This window comes from Bufo bufo, chromosome 4 (genome assembly GCF_905171765.1).
Source record: "Bufo bufo chromosome 4, aBufBuf1.1, whole genome shotgun sequence".
In the NCBI taxonomy this organism is placed as follows: Eukaryota; Metazoa; Chordata; class Amphibia; order Anura; family Bufonidae; genus Bufo; species Bufo bufo.
The window spans coordinates 278136018-278154973 of record NC_053392.1 but is presented as its reverse complement, the minus strand read 5'-3'; positions in this window follow the sequence as shown (position 1 = coordinate 278154973).

Genomic DNA, 18956 nt, shown 5'->3' with positions numbered 1-18956 from the left:
ACTATTTATCAACATCGGGACCCCATTTGTTACATTTGGATAGTTTTAGGACTTACGGACTCATCCAATGTCACATTCATCCACCTATTTATATGCTTTTATTTGATCTTACTGTCACCTAATTAATATGGTTTATTAGTATCATTAGCACTATCCACACTGTCTATGTAATCGCTTTTATAATTATTTGATTGCTTGTGGCCACAATTTACTAGCTCCAGGTGTCTAGCGTGTGATGAGTTTGGAGTGAGGCTGTCGGGCTACTATATTTCAATTTGAGTGACCGACTTAGCTCCATCTCAAACCATCAGCACGTGGATCAATTGATGTTTACCACTGCCCAATCCAGGCAGCACCTCTAAGGTGTAGATTATTCTAATAATTACACGTGCATTTTATTTATATTACTATTTTATCACAATAAATAATAGCTCCCAATATCTTAGGTGTGCCCAGTCATTCCTTTCTAATTTCTGCCTTCTTTTATCAGCGGGGTGACGCTGTTAGACTGAGAGCACCCTTTGTGGGGGTATCAACTACCCTGTGCGTCCAACTAACCCACTATTATTATATATATATCAGGTCTAGTGGTAGAATACATACACACAGTCTGATGAAAGCACTTAGTTGCTGAAACGCGTCACTATGTTGTAATCATTTTTACCACTGTCATGAAGTACAATATGTGACCAGAAAACAATCTCAGAATGGCCTGGATAAGTAAAAGTGTTTTAAAGTTATTACCACATAAAGTGACACATGTCAGATTTGCTAAAAATGGCCTGGTCCTTAAGGTGAAAAATGGCATGGTCCTTAATGGGTTAAAACAGTTCCCTATGACATGGACTTTTTCAATCAGCTTGAGACATATGGCGATATCCATATCATGGGGGGAGTATTAGATTTTAAAGTGGGTTGAACCACTCTTAATTAGGTTATAATTAAGACCTTGTGTCGAAACCCCTTAACCTTTTTTATTGGCTCAATTTTCTGTATTTTTTAATGCTTTGAATAAAAGTGTATTTTTAACAGTGGACGACAGTCCTGGAAAATTTGCTGAATTTCACAAGAGGTCCTGGAATTCCATGTACATGTCACAGGTAGGTGAGTTGAGACTATCTGATGTTATAGCCTCACTGCTCTTACAGTAAAGTCCTTTCTATGTTGGGGAAATGTACATTCCTGGGTATAAATAGATTGTGGGAGAGATCTCAGATATCAGGTCAGCCCTCACACATACGTTTTCTAAGTACTGTATATAACTCTAATTTTGATAATGTTTTTTGTGTACTGTAGTCCATTTATTCCATTTATTACAATAATCAAACACTTTTGAACCCCCTCCAAAACTACTATGTCTCTCTTCCCTACTGATGGCCACAACTGTACACATTATTAAACCAGTCATAATGTGGTAGGCTTTGGCTGACTGGTAAAATAAGAAATCACTGGTTAAATCTGATAGACAAGACTTCAACATGCTCTCATAGTCAAAGCATTTTGTTAATAATGATTAAACACTACCTTTCAAAACTCCCCATTGTAGTTAGTTAATGTTCTGCATGTCTCATTGGATTTGTAATTTAGGTTTAGGTCTAATTGTTAATTTTGAATGGCAAGTAGAAGCATACAGACCTGAATTCTGATCAGCCACATTTCATACAGACTAAATCCCCTTCTAATAGTAACATGTAAAAAAGCCAACACTCTAGGCTCAAGTGACAGCTTGCATTTTCTTAGAATTTGACATTGCATTTATACCAGAAACGTATTGTTTCTTATCCCCTAAAGATGATTAACCCAACAGAACGCCATCATTATTTTTTAATTGTTTAAAATAATATACTGTAATAACTGGTGTGCATTAAAAAAAATTATACTGTCAACTGTCAAGATATAAATGGGTAGTCAAAGTAAAATTAAGAGATAAATTGTATTAAACCAGCTCTGGACTACTCATAGACAATAAATGCCTGTTTGTTCCACGTTTATCTTTGCAAGGACATTTCTGATCGTCCTCGCAGAGATGGCAGCTACAGGAGTAACAAGCCAGTTGTTAGTGACAGAGGTGCTCCACATTGAGACTTTTTTAACAGTTCCTACCTTCCTCATTGCTTTATACACTGCTCAAAAAAATAAAGGGAACACAAAAATAACACATCCTAGATCTGAATTAATTAAATATTCTTCTGAAATACTTTGTTCTTTACATAGTTGAATGTGCTGACAACAAAATCACACAAAAATAAAAAAATGGAAATCAAATTTTTCAACCCATGGAGGTCTGGATTTCCCAGATGTGCTCAATTGGATTCAGGTCTGGGGAACGGGCGGGCCAGTCCATAGCATCAATGCCTTCGTCTTGCAGGAACTGCTGACACACTCCAGCCACATGAGGTCTAGCATTGTCTTGCATTAGAAGGAACCCAGGGCCAACCGCACCAGCATATGGTCTCACAAGGGGTCTGAGGATCTCATCTCGGTACCTAGTGGCAGTCAGGCTACCTCTGGCGAGCACATGGAGGGCTGTGCGGCCCTCCAAAGAAATGCCACCCCACACCATTACTGACCCAATGCCAAACCGGTCATGCTGGAGGATGTTGCAGGCAGCAGAACGTTCTCCACGGCGTCTCCAGACTCTGTCACGTCTGTCACATGTGCTCAGTGTGAACCTGCTTTCATCTGTGAAGAGCACAGGGTGCCAGTGGCGAATTTGCCAATCTTGGTGTTCTCTGGCAAATGCCAAACGTCCTGCACGGTGTTGGGCTGTAAGCACAACCCCCACCTGTGGACGTCGGGCCCTCATATCACCCTCATGGAGTCTGTTTCTGACCGTTTGAGCAGATACATGCACATTTGTGGCTTGCTGGAGGTCATTTTGCAGGGCTCTGGCAGTGCTCCTCCTGTTCCTCCTTGCACAAAGGCGGAGGTAGCGGTCCTGCTGCTGGGTTGTTGCCCTCCTACGGCCTCCTCCACGTCTCCTGATGTACTGGCCTGTCTCCTGGTAGCGCCTCCATGCTCTGGACACTACGCTGACAGACACAGCAAACCTTCTTGCCACAGCTCGCATTGATGTGCCATCCTGGATAAGCTGCACTACCTGAGCCACTTGTGTGGGTTGTAGACTGAGTCTCATGCTACCACTAGAGTGAAAGCACCGCCAGCATTCAAAAGTGACCAAAACATTAGCCAGGAAGCATAGGAACTGAGAAGTGGTCTGTGGTCACTACCTGAAGAAACACTCCTTTATTGGGGGTGTCTTGCTAATTGCCTATAATTTCCACCTGTTGTCTATTTCATTTGCACAACAGCATGTGAAATTGATTGTCACTCAGTGTTGCTTCCTAAGTGGACAGTTTGATTTCACAGAAGTGTGATTGACTTGGAGTTACATTGTGTTGTTTAAGTGTTCCCTTTATTTTTTTGAGCAGTGTATATTGTATTGCTACCTATGTGTGCTATCAGGCATCAAATAAGAGGAAGAGCTATATGTATTAAGTGCTTTTAATTAGCATGATGTGGAGTCTGCACACATGAATTTAGATGACCACTGGAATAGAGATAGGTATCAAATAAAATAGGTCCACGTCTAGACTGAGGTCACCTTGCCATGGTAGGTGGACACAGATATATTTTTTTTATCAAAATCTATTTGCTAAGAACCTCATATTTATCATATCAAATGTGATATTAGTTTATATATTGATTTTGCATTCAGGGCCTTGAGGGTGTCATTATGTTTTGTGTTTTTCACTTTATTTGTTGCCATGTACATCCGTGTATCTATTTATCATATCCTGCAAGATGTGTTTTTTTATTTTTTATAAATTTATGCCCAATAAAAAGTGTTGACCTACTTTGGGCAACCTATTTTAAAACTACTAATGCTGGATTTTAGGAAATGGTTTCGGAAAGGGCATCCATCCAGAAAATATTTTCTGACATGTCCCAGACAATTGTAGGATGACACATTCATAAAATCATTGCCTTGGGACCACCAGCAATATACCTAGAGAAAGAGCTGCAGCACCATATAATACTCTGGGGAAAGTGACACACTGTTGTACGCCTAGTCCTGGGCCAGAGGAGACAGTGTATGCCAAAGGCATATTCTCTTTGGAGTTCCATGAATCTCTGGGCCCCCTTAGGGCGGACATAAAACAGTGTACAAAATCACGGAAAATAATGCAATATGCAAATGAAACATATGGACTAAACCCTCACTCTGATATAATAAAATCTGAGACTCTCAGTCATATATTTTGATCAAAACATATCTATGCCCACCTACCTGTGCCAAGGAGGTTTTCTGAATAGTCTTGAAGGAGTGGCACCTTCAGGTGTAAATGCGTTTCTATTTTGGGAGTAACATTTTTGTGCACTTTTGCCCCCCTATCCCATAGGTGACCTTGATTAGGTGCTACATATAGCTGTGCATGCTCCTCCTCTCATTGGTTGCTTGGTGCACACAGAGGTAACCAGGAGCAGCACACTATATGTGCAGGGTCTGCTCTCCTTAATGTAAATGACGATATTGCATAGATAGGTTTAGAGTAGGACCTGCCTGACTTAGACCACCTTGGCACAGGTAGGCGGGCATAGATGTATTTTGATCAAAATACATATATATTTTCCTTGGAAAATGATTTGAGATTTATGATCTTGGATCATGTAAAACCATTAGAAAGAGGAGGTGATAGGTTAACTGTTCTGAAGAAGACTGAGCTCAGCTGGATTTTTCGTTTGGACACTTTGAAACCCAGAGGGTTAAACGTTGAGTTTAGGGTAACAGGCGGGATGGTTAGATAAAACCCCTCTATAGTACATAGGCTCTTGTGTATCCAGAATGCTGTATGGGGTGGACCCAGTGGAAGTTACGCGGATTAATTATGTCACATTGTGATTTTTGTATATATTTGCATTACTTGAAAGTATAATCAGGCATTTACCCTGCTGGGTTGGTAATTTAGCTAATAGGAAACAGTAGGAGTAAGAAAGGTGTTAGATATAGTCATTGCCCAAAAGATTGCCCTATTGTATAATGGCGGAAAGGACAGGTGAAGTGACGCTGGTGACTGTGACGGCGGACTCGCGGGCACGTGATGCGCGCGGTGCGTGCTGACGCAGGATACCAGACGTCACGACGCTTGGGCTCCGCCTGCTGGTGACGTATAGCGGTTATGTACCGCCTAACAGGAGGGGTAAGGGCTGACACATGCGCACTGGCGAGTGATAGACGCGGAGTAACGGCGTGCATCTACAGGAGCTAAGACGCCATCTCCTTTTACTCCATAAACCCCCAGCAAGGTATTAGACGTTAAGTCGTTTTTATTGTACTATGCACTTTATTATATGCACTTTAATACACGAACTATGATTATGTATAAAGACACGGTATACATGTAAGACACTTGATATGTCTGTGTTCACATCAACATGTGGTGTTAATGAATGAATTGTAACATGTCCATAAAGGGGAGTGCACTTTTTTTGCATTGGTTGATGAAATAATTGGTAGCAACCATAGTATGTATTTATACTGGCACGATTGCACTTTATGTTTCAGCTAACTTGAGAAAGGTTCTGTGAAAGAACCGAAACGTTGTCAACATTTGATATGTGTGAATAAAGAGCACATTTTATCTTTCAAGGAGTGCTGCAGACTTTCTTTGCTGTCTTCCGTCATGAATCGAGGGACTACCGCGGGCACCCTACATTTGCCTTGAAGGGAGTGCTGCCAGATTTTCTCTATGGATATATATATATATATATATACTAGCACTATAGGGGCGATCTACCTACTCTACGAGGGGAGCATTATCTACTGGCACTACAGGGGTAATTACATATATACTGGCCCTAGAGGGAGGCATGGAGGAGCATTATCTATTGTCACTACAGGGCGGGGCAATATATATATATATATATATATACAGTGGATATAAAAAGTATATACACCCCTGTTAAAATGTCATGTTTCTGCGCTGTAAAAAAAGAGAGACAAAGATAAATAATTTAAGAACTTTTTCCACCTTTAATGTGACCTATAAACTGTACCACTCAATTGAAAAACAAACTGAAATCTTTTAGGTGGAGGGAAGAAAACAAAAAAAAACTAAAATAATGTAGTTGCATAAGTGTGCACACCCTCATATAACTGGGGATGTAGCTGTGTTCAGATTTAAGCAATCACATTCGAAATCATGTTAAATAGGAGTCAGCATACACCTGCCGTCATTTAAAGTGCCTCTGATTAACCCCAAATAAAGTTCAGCTGCTCTAGTTGGTCTTTTCTGAAATTTTCTTAGTCGCATCCCACAGCAAAAGCCAAGGTCCACAGAGAGCTTCCAAAGCATCAGAGGGATCTGTTAAAAGGTATCAGTCAGGAGAAGGGTACAAAAGAATGTCCAAAGCATTAGAAATACCATGGAACACAGTGAAGACAATATGGCACAACAGTGACATTACCAAGAACTGGACGTCCCTCCAAAATTGATGAAAAGACGAGAAGAAAACTGGTCTGGGAGGCTACCAAGAGACCTACAGCAACATTAAAGGAGCTGCAGGAATATCTGGCAAGTACTGGCTGTGTGGTACATGTGACAACAATCTCCCATATTCTTCATATGCCTGGGCTATGGCAAGATGAAAGCCTTTTCTTACAAAGAAAAACATCCAAGCCAGGCTACATTTTGCAAAAACACATCGGAAGTCTCCCAAAAGCATGTGGGAAAAGGTGTTATGGTCTGATGAAACCAAGGTTGAACTTTTTGGCCATAATTCCAAAAGATATGTTTGGCGCAAAAACAACACTGCACATCACCAAAAGAACACCATACCCACAGTGAAGCATGGTGGTGGCAGCATCATGCTTTGGGGCTGTTTTTCTTCAGCTGGAACTGGGGCCTTAGTTAAGCTAGAGGGAATTATGAACAGTTCCAAATACCAGTCAATATTGGCACAAAACCTTTAGGCTACTGCTAAAAAGCTGGACATGAAGAGGAACTTCATCTTTCAGCATGACAACGACCCAAAGCATACATCCAAATAAAAAAAGGAGTGGCTTCACCAGAAGAAGATTAAAGTTTTGGAATGGCCTAGCCAGAGCCCAGACCTGAATCCGATTGAAAATCTGTGGGGTGATCTGAAGAGGGCTGTGCACAGGAGATGCCCTCGCAATCTGACAGATTTGGAGTGTTTTTGCAAAGAAGAGTTGGCAAATCTTGCCAAGTCAAAATGTGCCATGCTGATAGACTCGTACCCAAAAAGACTGAGTGCTGTAATAAGATCAAAAGGTGCTTCAACAAAGTATTAGTTTAAGGGTGTGCACACTTATGCAACCATATTATTTTATTTTTATATTTGTTCTTCCCTCTACCTAAAAGATTTCAGTTTGTTTTTCAATTGAGTTGTACAGTTTATAGGTTGAGGGAGCGTACAATTGGCATGCTGACTGCAGGAATGTCTACCAGAGCTGTTGCCCATGCAATGAATATTCATTTCTCTACCATAAGCCGTCTCCAAAGGCGTTTCAGAGAATTTGGCAGTACATACAACCATCCTCACAACCCCAGACCACGTATAACCACACCAGCCCAGGAGCTCCACATCCAGCATGTTCACCTCCATGATTGTCGGAGACCAGCCACCCGGACAGCTGCAGCAACAATCGGTTTGCATAACCAAAGAATTTCAGCACAAACTGTCAGAAATCATCTCAGGGAAGCTCATCTGCATGCTCGTCATCCTCATCGGGGTCTGGACCTGACTGCATTTCGTCGTCGTAACCGACTTGAGTGGGCAAATGCTCACATTAAATGACATCTGGAACATTGGAGAGGCTTTCTGTTCACGGATGAGTCCCGGTTTTCACAGTTCAGGGCAGATGCAGACAGTGTGTGTGGCGTAGTGTGGATGAGCGGTTTGCTGACATCAACGTTGTGGATCGAGTGGCTCATAGTGGCGGTGGGGTTATGGTATGGGCAGGCATATATTATGGACAACGAACACAGGTGCATTTTATTGATGGCATTTTGAATGCACATAAATACCGTGATGAGATCCTGAGGCCCATTGTTGTGCCATTAATCCACGAGCATCACCTCATGTTGCAGCATGATAATGCATGGCCCCATATTGCAAGGATATGTACACAATTCCTGGAAGCTGAAAACATCCCAGTTCTTGCATGGCCAGCATACTCACCGGTCATGTCACCAATTGAGCATGTTTGGGATGCTCTGGATCGGTGTATACGACAATGTTTTCCAGTTTCTGCCAATATTCTGCAACTTCGCACAGCTATTGAAGAGGAGTAAACCAACTTTCCACAGGCCACAATCAACAACCTGATCAACTCTATGTGACGGAGATGTGTTGCACTGCGTGAGGCAAATGGTGGCCAAACCAGATACTGACTGTTTTTCTGACCCCCCCCCTCCAGTAAGGCAAAACTGTGGCCATTTCAGAGTTGGCTTTTATTGTGGGAAGTCTAAGGCACACCTGTGCAATATTCATGCTGTCTAATCTGCACCTTGATATGCCACACCTGTGAGGTGGGATGGATTATCTCAGCAAAGGAGAAGTGCTCACTAACACAGATTTAGACAGATTTGTGAACAACATTTGAGAGTAATGGGTCTTTTGTGTAAGTAGAAAATGTTTCAGATCTTTGAGTTCAGCTCATGCAAAATGGGAGCAAAACCGAAAGTGTTGTGTTTAAATTTTTGGTCAGTGCATACAGTTGCAAGAAAAAGTATGTGCACCCTTTGGAATGATATGGATTTCTGCACAAATTGGTCATAAAATGTGATCTGATCTTCATCTAAGTCACAACAATAGACAATCATAGTCTGCTTAAAGAGGACCTTTCACTTGTAAAAACATTGTGAACTAAGTATGTATACATGGAGAGCGGCGCCCGGGGATCTCCCTGCACTTACTATTATCCCCGGGCGCCGCTCCGTTCTCCCGTTATGGCCTCCGGTATCTTCGCTCTGTAAGTTATAGTAGGCGGGTCTTCCCTTGTCCTGTGGGCGTCTCCTTCTCCTAGGCTGCAGCGCTGGCCAATCGCAGCGCACAGCTCACAGCCTAGGAGGTTTTTTTCTCCCAGGCTGTGAGCTGTGCGCTGCGATTGGCCAGCGCTACAGCCTAGGAGAAGGAGACGCCCACAGGACAAGGGAAGACCCGCCTACTATAACTTAAGGAGCAAAGGTACCGGAGGGCATAACAGGAGAACGGAGCGGCGCCCGGGGATAATAGTAAGTGCAGGGAGAACCCCGGGCGCCGCTCTCCATGTCTGTATACTTAGTTCACAATGTTTTTACAAGTGAAAGGTCCTCTTTAAACTAATAACACACAAAGAATTAAATGTTACCATGTTTTTATTGAACACACCATGTAAACATTTACAGTGCAGGTGGAAGAGCTAATTGGAGTGAGGTGTCAGCCAACTGGAGTCCAATCAATGATATGAGATTGGAGGTGTTGGTTACAGCTGCCCTGCCCTATAAAAAACACACGCCAGTTCTGGGTTTGTTTTTCACAAGAAGCATTGCCTTCTGGAGTGGCCCAGTCAGAGTCCTGACCTCAACCCTATTGAGATGCTATGGCATGACCTCAAGAAAGCGATTCACACCAGACATCCCAAGAATATTGCTGAACTGAAACAGTTCTGTAAAGAGGAATGGTCAAGAATTACACCTGACCGTTGTGCACGTCTGATTTGCAACTACAGGAAACATTTGGTTGAAGTTATTGCTGCCAAAGGAGTTTCAACTAGTTATTAAATCCAAGGGTTCACATACTTTTTCCACGTGCACTGTGAATGTTTACATGGTGTGTTCAATAAAAACATGGTAACATTTAATTATTTGTATGTTATTAGTTTAAGCAGACTGTGATTGTCTATTGTTGTGACTTAGATGAAGATCAGATCACATTTTATGACCAATTTGTGCAGAAATCCATATCATTCCAAAGGGTTCACATACTTTTTCTTGCAACTGTATATATATATATATACACTCACCTAAAGAATTATTAGGAACACCTGTTCTATTTCTCATTAATGCAGTTATCTAGTCAACCAATCACATGGCAGTTGCTTCAATGCATTTAGAGGTGTGGTCCTGGTCAAGACAATCTCCTGAACTCCAAATTGAATGTCAGAATGGGAAAGAAAGGTGATTTAAGCAATTTTGAGCGTGGCATGGTTGTTGGTGCCAGACGGGCCGGTCTGAGTATTTCACAATCTGCTCAGTTACTGGGATTTTCACGCACAACCATTTCTAGGGTTTACAAAGAATGGCGTGAAAAGGGAAAAACATCCAGTATGCGGAAGTCCTGTGGGCAAAAATGCCTTGTGGATGCTAGAGGTCAGAGGAGAATGGGCCGACTGATTCAAGCTGATAGAAGAGCAACGTTGACTGAAATAACAACTCGTTACAACCGAGGTATGCAGCAAAGCATTTGTGAAGCCACAACGCGCACAACCTTGAGGCGGATGGGCTACAACAGCAGAAGACCCCACCGGGTACCACTCATCTTCACTACAAATAGGAAAAAGAGGCTACAATTTGCACAAGCTCACCAAAATTGGACTGTTGAAGACTGGAAAAATGTTGCCTGGTCTGATGAGTCTCTATTTCTGTTGAGACATTCAAATGGTAGAGTCCGAATTTGGCATAAACAGAATGAGAACATGTATCCATCCTCTGATGGCTACTTCCAGCAGGATAATGCACCATGTCACAAAGCTCGAATCATTTCAAATTGGTTTCTTGAACATGACAATGAGTTCACTGTACTAAAATGGCCCCCACAGTCACCAGATCTCAACCCAATAGAGCATCTTTGGGATGTGGTGGAACGGGAGCTTCGTGCCCTGGATGTGCATCTCTCAAATCTCCATCAGCTGCAAGATGCTATCCTATCAATATGGGCCAACATTTCTAAAGAATGCTATTAGCACCTTGTTGAATCAATGCCACGTAGAATTAAGGCAGTTCTGAAGGCAAAAGGGGGTTCAACACCGTATTAGTTTGGTGTTCCTAATAATTCTTTAGGTGAGTGTATATATATACTGCAGTGGGCAAATATATACTGGCACTATGGGGGGGGGGGCAGAAGAGCTTAATGTACTGGAACTTTGGGGAGAAATATATATATATATATATATATATATATACACTGCTCAAAAAAATAAAGGGAACACTTAAACAACACAATGTAACTCCAAGTCAATCACACTTCTGTGAAATCAAACTGTCCACTTAGGAAGCAACACTGAGTGACTATCAATTTCACATGCTGTTGTTCAAATGGGATAGACAACAGGTGGAAATTATAGGCAATTAGCAAGACACCCCCAAAAAAGGAGTGGTTCTGCAGGTGGTGACCACAGACCACTTCTCAGTTCCTATGCTTCCTGGCTGATGTTTTGGTCACTTTTGAATGCTGGCGGTGCTTTCACTCTAGTGGTAGCATGAGACGGAGTCTACAACCCACACAAGTGGCTCAGGTAGTGCAGCTTATCCTGGATGAAACATCAATGCAAGCTGTGGCAAGAAGGATTGCTGTGTCTGTCAGCGTAGTGTCCAGAGCATGGAGGCGCTACCAGGAGACAGGCCAGTACATCAGGAGACGTGGAGGAGGCCGTAGGAGGGCAACAACCCAGCAGCAGGACCGCTACCTCCGCCTTTGTGCAAGGAGGAACAGGAGGAGCACTGCCAGAGCCCTGCAAAATGACCTCCAGCAGGCCACAAATGTGCATGTGTCTGCTCAAACGGTCAGAAACAGACTCCATGAGGGTGATATGAGGGCCCGACGTCCACAGGTGGGGGTTGTGCTTACAGCCCAACACCGTGCAGGACGTTTGGCATTTGCCAGAGAACACCAAGATTGGCAAATTCGCCACTGGCGCCCTGTGCTCTTCACAGATGAAAGCAGGTTCACACTGAGCACATGTGACAGACGTGACAGAGTCTTGAGACGCCATGGAGAATGTTCTGCTGCCTGCAACATCCTCCAGCATGACCGGTTTGGCATTGGGTCAGTAATGGTGTGGGGTGGCATTTCTTTGGAGGGCCGCACAGCCCTCCATGTGCTCGCCAAAGGTAGCCAGACTGCCATTAGGTACCGAGATGAGATCCTCAGACCCCTTGTGAGACCATATGCTAGTGCGGTTGGCCCTGGGTTCCTCCTAATGCAAGACAATGCTAGACCTCATGTGGCTGGAGTGTGTCAGCAGTTCCTGCAAGACGAAGGCATTGATGCTATGGACTGGCCCGCCCGTTCCCCAGACCTGAATCCAATTGAGCACATCTGGGACATCATGTCTCACTCTATCCACCAACGTCACGTTGCACCACAGACTGTCCAGGAGTTTGCAGATGCTTTAGTCCAGGTCTGGGAGGAGATCCCTCAGGAGACCGTCCGCCACCTCATCAGGAGCATGCACAGGCGTTGTAGGGAGGTCATACAGGCACGTGGAGGCCACACACACTACTGAGCCTCATTTTGACTTGTTTTAAGGACATTACATCAAAGTTGGATCAGCATGTAGTGTGTTTTTCCACTTTAATTTTGAGTGTGACTCCAAATCCAGACCACCATGGGTTGAAAAATTTGATTTCCATTTTTTTTTTTGTGTGATTTTGTTGTCAGCACATTCAACTATGTAAAGAACAAAGTATTTCAGAAGAATATTTAATTAATTCAGATCTAGGATGTGTTATTTTTGTGTTCCCTTTATTTTTTTGAGCAGTGTGTATATATATATATATATATATATATATATACACACACACACATAGGCACTACTAGAGGTACTATGGTTATATTATTACTACCGGGGTACTGTTGGGTCATTATTATTAGTATACATTTTGGATGGCATTACTTCTAGTGGTAGAGTATTATCATTATTGGGGCACTTTTACTAATGAAGGCAGTCTGGGAGCACTATTACTATGGGAGGATCAGTATGGCAATGTTATTTCTGACAGTATAGTGTTTGTGGGCATGGGGAGCACAGAGGCTGGTTGCTTCCAGGGTTAACTTTAAAAATTAGCACAAGCCATTTAATTATTAGAATGTTGATTAGAACAGAATTTCATTTGTATTTCTTTTAGTGTAAATGTTTTATAAACTATTTATGAATGCAAACCAGAAAGTATAATCATAGCCTTCAGGGAAAATACAATGTTAACACTATTTATAAAAGTTTTACATTCTTTATAGTATATGAAGAATTTATTGTTTCTATATATGAATAATTTATAGCATTATAGAAAACAGTCACAGCCACTAGGTCAAATACATACGTCTTAACTGATGCATATAAAATACACTGATACCAGGGGAATTCGGCAAAGAAGAATTAGTGAATTACAGCTTAATTTTATAGCTGCTGTAGAGCATTCATTTACATTTTTATCTTATGCATTTCAAGATACAATAAAATGCTTATGGCAATATGCTGTATAGTGATGGACGAACATCAGCCGGGACGTTTCGCGATCAAATATTCGCGAACCGCGCGTTTGCGGCTGACCCCATTGAATTTATTGGCAAGCGAACCTGAAAAACTTTCAGGTCATATTTGCAGCCACCAAATACTTACTAGAAGTGCACAAATAGCCCCACAACATGGACAGTGACATATCAGAGGTGGATCAATGGCAAAAATTCCCACAAAAAATATGTATTTTAATCAGGGGCCATTTTTATGCGCCTTAAAGGGAAACTCTCAAAAATGTGCCCTGCTGGAGCCTAGAAATTTTTTATTTTAGGCCACGGGAGTACAGGCCCCAAAAATTAGGCATTCACCTGACAGAAAAGAGCAAATGATTATGTTGCTGGAGATATATTAGGCGGTCACTGGATAACAATTTTACTGTAGGCCAGTGGAGTACAGGCCCAAAAATTAGCATTCACCTGACAGAAAAGAATAAGTGATTATGTGGCTGGAGTTATATTAGACGGTCACTGGATAACAAATTTACAATAGACCAGTACATGCCCCAAAAATTTGGCATTCACCTGACAGAAAAGAACAAGTGATTACGTGGCTGGAGGTATATTAGACGGTCACTGGATAACTATTTTACAATAGGCCAGTACATGCCCCAAAAATAAGGCATTCACCTGACAGAAAAGAACAAGTGATTATGTGTCTAGAGGTATATTAGACTGTCATTAGATAACTATTTTACTGTAGGCCAGTACAGGCCCCAAAAATTAGACATTCACCTGACAGAAAAGAACAAGTGATTATGTGGCTGGAGGTATATTAGATGGTCACTGGATAACAATTTTACTGAAGGCCAGTACAGGCCCCAAAAATTAGGCATTTACCTGACAGAAAAGAACAAGTGATTATGTGGCTGGAGGTACATTAGGCGGTCACTGAATAACAATTTTACTGTAGGCCAGAGGAGTACAGGCTCCAAAATTTAGGCAATCACCTGACAGAAAAGGCCTTTTATGCCGCTGTATATACATAAGACAAGGACCATTCCTTGATCTGGGTGGTAGTGGATATGTGTGGGCTGGCATGAGGAAATTCAATTACACATGATCGTCACAGGTGTTGAATTTCTCCGAGATCCATGCCTCATTCATTTTTAGAAATGTGAGGTAGTCCACAATGTCGTGAGCTAGGCGAGTGCGCTTATCGGTCATGATCCCCCTGCTGCGCTAAATGTTTTTTCGGACAGGACACTCGACGAGGGTCAAGCCAAGAGTTCCATGGCAAATTGTGCCAGCTCTGGCCACAGGTCAAGCCTGCACACCCAGTAGTCCAGGGGTTCCTCGCTTCTCAGAGCGTCCACATCGGCCGTTAACCCGATGTAGTCGGACACCTGTAGGTCTAGGCGTTCCCTGAGGCTGGATCCAGAGGGTGGCTGTCGATGGGTTGGCTGCAAGAATGATCTCATATCCGAAGTGACCAACACATCTTCAAACCGCCCTCTTCTTGTAGGCACAGTAGGATTGGTACCCGCACCTGTTTCGCTGTAGCTGGAAATTCCTCTGCCAGCGCCCGCAACAGCAGAATGCAGCATCTCTCGCAGCAAGGCCTGGAAATGCATTCTGACACTGACTCTGTGATGCTGGTAACATGTCCGCCATTTTATGTTTGTACTGGGGGGTCTAAGTACGTTGCCACCCAGTACTGGTCCTTGCCCTTTAAGCTTTTTATACGGGGGTCCCTCTTCAAACACTGGAGCATGAAGGCCCCCATTTGCACTAAATTGGAAGCAGTGGAGCGCCCTGGATTCTGCTCAGGAGAATGTCATGCTCGGTCTCCTCCCCCCAGCCACGGACAATACCAGGGATCCTCGAAAAGTTTAAAGTCCCCCTCAAAGCCTTCTCTTCTTGCTCCTCCTCCTCCCCCAAGCCACCATCCTCCTCTGACTACTCCTTAGACTCCTGCTGACTTGTCTCAGATAGAGTAGCCCCCTGGGAATTCATTCAGCATTACGATTTCCTCATCTTCCAGCTCCTGCTCCTCAACAGCTTGATCAATGACATAACGCAATGCACGCTCCAGAAAGAAGGTGTAAGGTACGATGTCACTGATGGTGCCCTGGCTGCGACTGACCAGTTTGGTGATCTCATCAAATGACCGCAGAATTCTGCATGCGTCGCGCATGAGCATCCACTGGCGCTGTGAAAAGAAACCAAGCTCCCAGAACCTGTCCTGCTGCAGAGATCGTACAGGTAGTCGTTACCAGCATGTTGCTGTCACGGCTGTTTGTGAGCAACAATAGTAATACACAGTACAGAGCTACTGACTGGACCCAGAACTAGGGAGGATAAAGGGTGACCCCTGTCCAACCCTCAACGCTCTCCCTATTCTGCTAAAGCACATGCCCGGATCCCAATGGCTGAACGAGGCATGCCCACGTGCCTAAGACTAATGACCACTGTAACCCCTACAATAGTGGAAAGGGGCACGGCCACCAGTGCCCTACTCAGTATATGGAGGGAACCGTGGCCACCTCAGATCCAGTCAGAAATAAACAGGAACACAACAATGTCTGCACACTTAGCTGGAGGTGTTGCAGCCGCAGAGAAGACGGATCCAAGGACAGGCTGGCAATATCCGGAGTGCTAGCTGCAGCAGAACACAGGTCCAGTGAACTGGTAGCCACAAGTGAAGAAACTAAAGCAAGAGCTACAACTGAAGTGAGAACTATAATCCACATCCTATCATAGGAGGAGGGGTGATATAAAGAGAGGGAAATCACACACAAAGAACAGCTGTGGTGAAAGAAACCAAAAGTAAACAGAGTAGTGAGAACTCCTCCCAGCTCTAGTAGTGACATCATCACAGGGGTGGAGAAACAGAGCTGTGAGAACGTCCCAAAGCTCTGGTAGTGACAGTTGCTGCTGTAGCAGCCTATCAAGCATATACAAGGTGGAGTTCCAGCGCGTCGGGCTGTCCCAAATGAGACGTCTGACGGCCCGGTGGTGTCGCCGCTGAATGTCAGCAAGGTGAGCCATGGCCGTGTAAGATCTTCTAAAATGGCCAGAGATCTTCCTGGCCTGCCGCAAGACGTCCTGGACCATGGGGTTTTTGACAACGAATCACTGCACAACTACATTCAGGACGTGTGCCATGCACGGCATGTGTGTCATTTTGCCCAGTTTCAGTGCGCTCAGCAGATTGGCACCGTTGTTGTCACACACCACTTTACCAACTGTAAAATTGAGCGGGGTTAGCCACTAATCGGCCTGTGACTGCAGAGCTGAAAGCAGTGCAGGACTTGTGTGGCTTTTGGCTTTCAGGCACAACAGCCGCAACACAGCATGGTAATGTCTCACCTGGCACTTCGAATAGGTTCTGGGGAGCTTTGGGGGTGCAGCGGAAGAGGCGGTAGCAGTGGAAAATGAGAAGTCAGCCGAGGAGGAGACGGAGGATGGAGTAGGAGTAGAAGAAGAGGCAGGCCTGCATGCAATCCTTGGCGGTAACACCAAATCCACACGGGTGCCACGGGTTACATGCTTGACCGTCATCAGAAGGTTCACCCAGTGGGCAGTAAAAGTTATGTACCTTCCCTGCCCGTGATTGCTGGACCACGTGTCTTTGGTCAGATATATCTTGGCAGTGACACTGTGTGCCAGAGATATATTCACTTGCCACTGAACGTGGCCATATAGCTCTGGGATGCCCTTCTGGGAGAAATATTTTCTTCCGGGGACTTTCCATTGTGGTGTGCCAATGGCCACAAATTTTCTAAAGGCCACCAGTATAAATGGCAGTAGTTGGCGGGCTAGAAGTTCCGACAAGCCAGCGGTCAGCTGTTGGGCAAGAGGGTTATCCAGCGCCATCAACTTTTTACACTCTAACATTTGGGCCATGGTAGCCTGCCTTCTGCCAGATTAACGCGACGACGGCACGGTGGAGTGGAGGACAAATGGGAAGAGAGAGAAGAAGAGGCAGGACGTGGAGCGCCGGGAGTGTGGCTTTGTGGGTTTTGACGGCATTGCTCCCACTGGGCTTGGTGATGGGAGGCCAGGTGCCTTCTTAAGGTGGTCATCTCTAGGTGAGTGTTGGGCTTACCGCGACTTATGCATTGACAGCACAGGCTGCATATGGCAACTCTAATGTCAGCAGCTGACATGTTAAAAAAGTCCACACTGTGGAGCCATGTGCTGGTGTCCTGGGAGCACAAAATATGACCGTGCATGGTGGATGGCTTGCTTCAGATACATTTGCTGTCTTCTTTTTGCCTCCTGTGCACAACGAGTTCTGCATGCTTCTCCTCCTTCTCCTCCCTATCTGCTGCTCCGTCTCTCCCTCTGAACTCCCCTCCTCTTCCTCTCTTGTGGGCATCCACGTGACGTCCATTGACACGTCATTTTCGTCACCTTCACCATCACTGACATTAGAGATCTCGGAGTAGGCAGCAACAGCGGGGACCACCCTCCTTGGGCTGATCTGGGTACTGTAGTCAGACCACTGGGTTGCGGCCGTTGCTACCTCCTCTTCCTCATTCGATGCCAAGAATGGCTGCACATCGGTAAGGTCTGGGAATGCATGGGAAAATAATTCCTCTGACTCGAGTGGAGGGTCTATGGTGGTGGTGGTGTCTTTGGTGGTGCACACAGCAGAGAGTGAAGAGGGTGAAGATACAGAGGATGAGGAGGGTGCAGAAGCGGAAGGTTGAGTGAGCAACTCAACCAACTCTGGTGTGTCCTTTGACGTAATCGCACGCACTTTCTCCATCCTCCCTGGTGCACCTGCCTGAACCCTACCACCCCTGCGGAATGGCCTGCCTCTTCCTCTGCCTGTCATTTTCAAAATGACTCTGTGCCAAAGTCCCTATAGAAGAGCAGTATTTGTTGAAGGTATATCGCAGGCCTCAATCAGTATTTGGTGGAAGCTGGTATATCAAACCCCTTAATCAGAATTTTGTGAAAGCAGGTGTATCGCAGGCCTCAATTAATATTTGGTGGAAGCAGGTATATCAATCCCCTTAGGCCTCTTTCAAACGAGCGTGACGGATTAGGTCCGGATGCGTTCAGGGAAACTTGCACCATTTCGCAAGCAAGTTCAGTCAGTTTTGTCTGCGATTGCGTTCAGTTGTTCAGTTTTTTCCGTGCAGGTGCAATGCATTTTGATGCGTTTTTCACGCGCGTGATAAAAAACTGAAGGTTTACAAACAACATCTCTTAGCAACCATCAGTGAAAAACGCATCGCACCCGCACTTGCTTGCGGATGTAATGCGTTTTTTACGCAGCCCCATTCACTTGTATGGGGCCAGGGCTGCGTGAAAAACGCAGAATATAGAACATGCTGCGATTTTCACGCAACGCAGAACTGATGCGTGAAAAACAACGCTCATGTACACAGACCCATTGAAATGAATGGGTCAGGATTCAGTGCGGGTGCTATGCGTTCACGTCACGCATTGCACCCACGCGGAAAACTCGCTTGTGGAAGCAG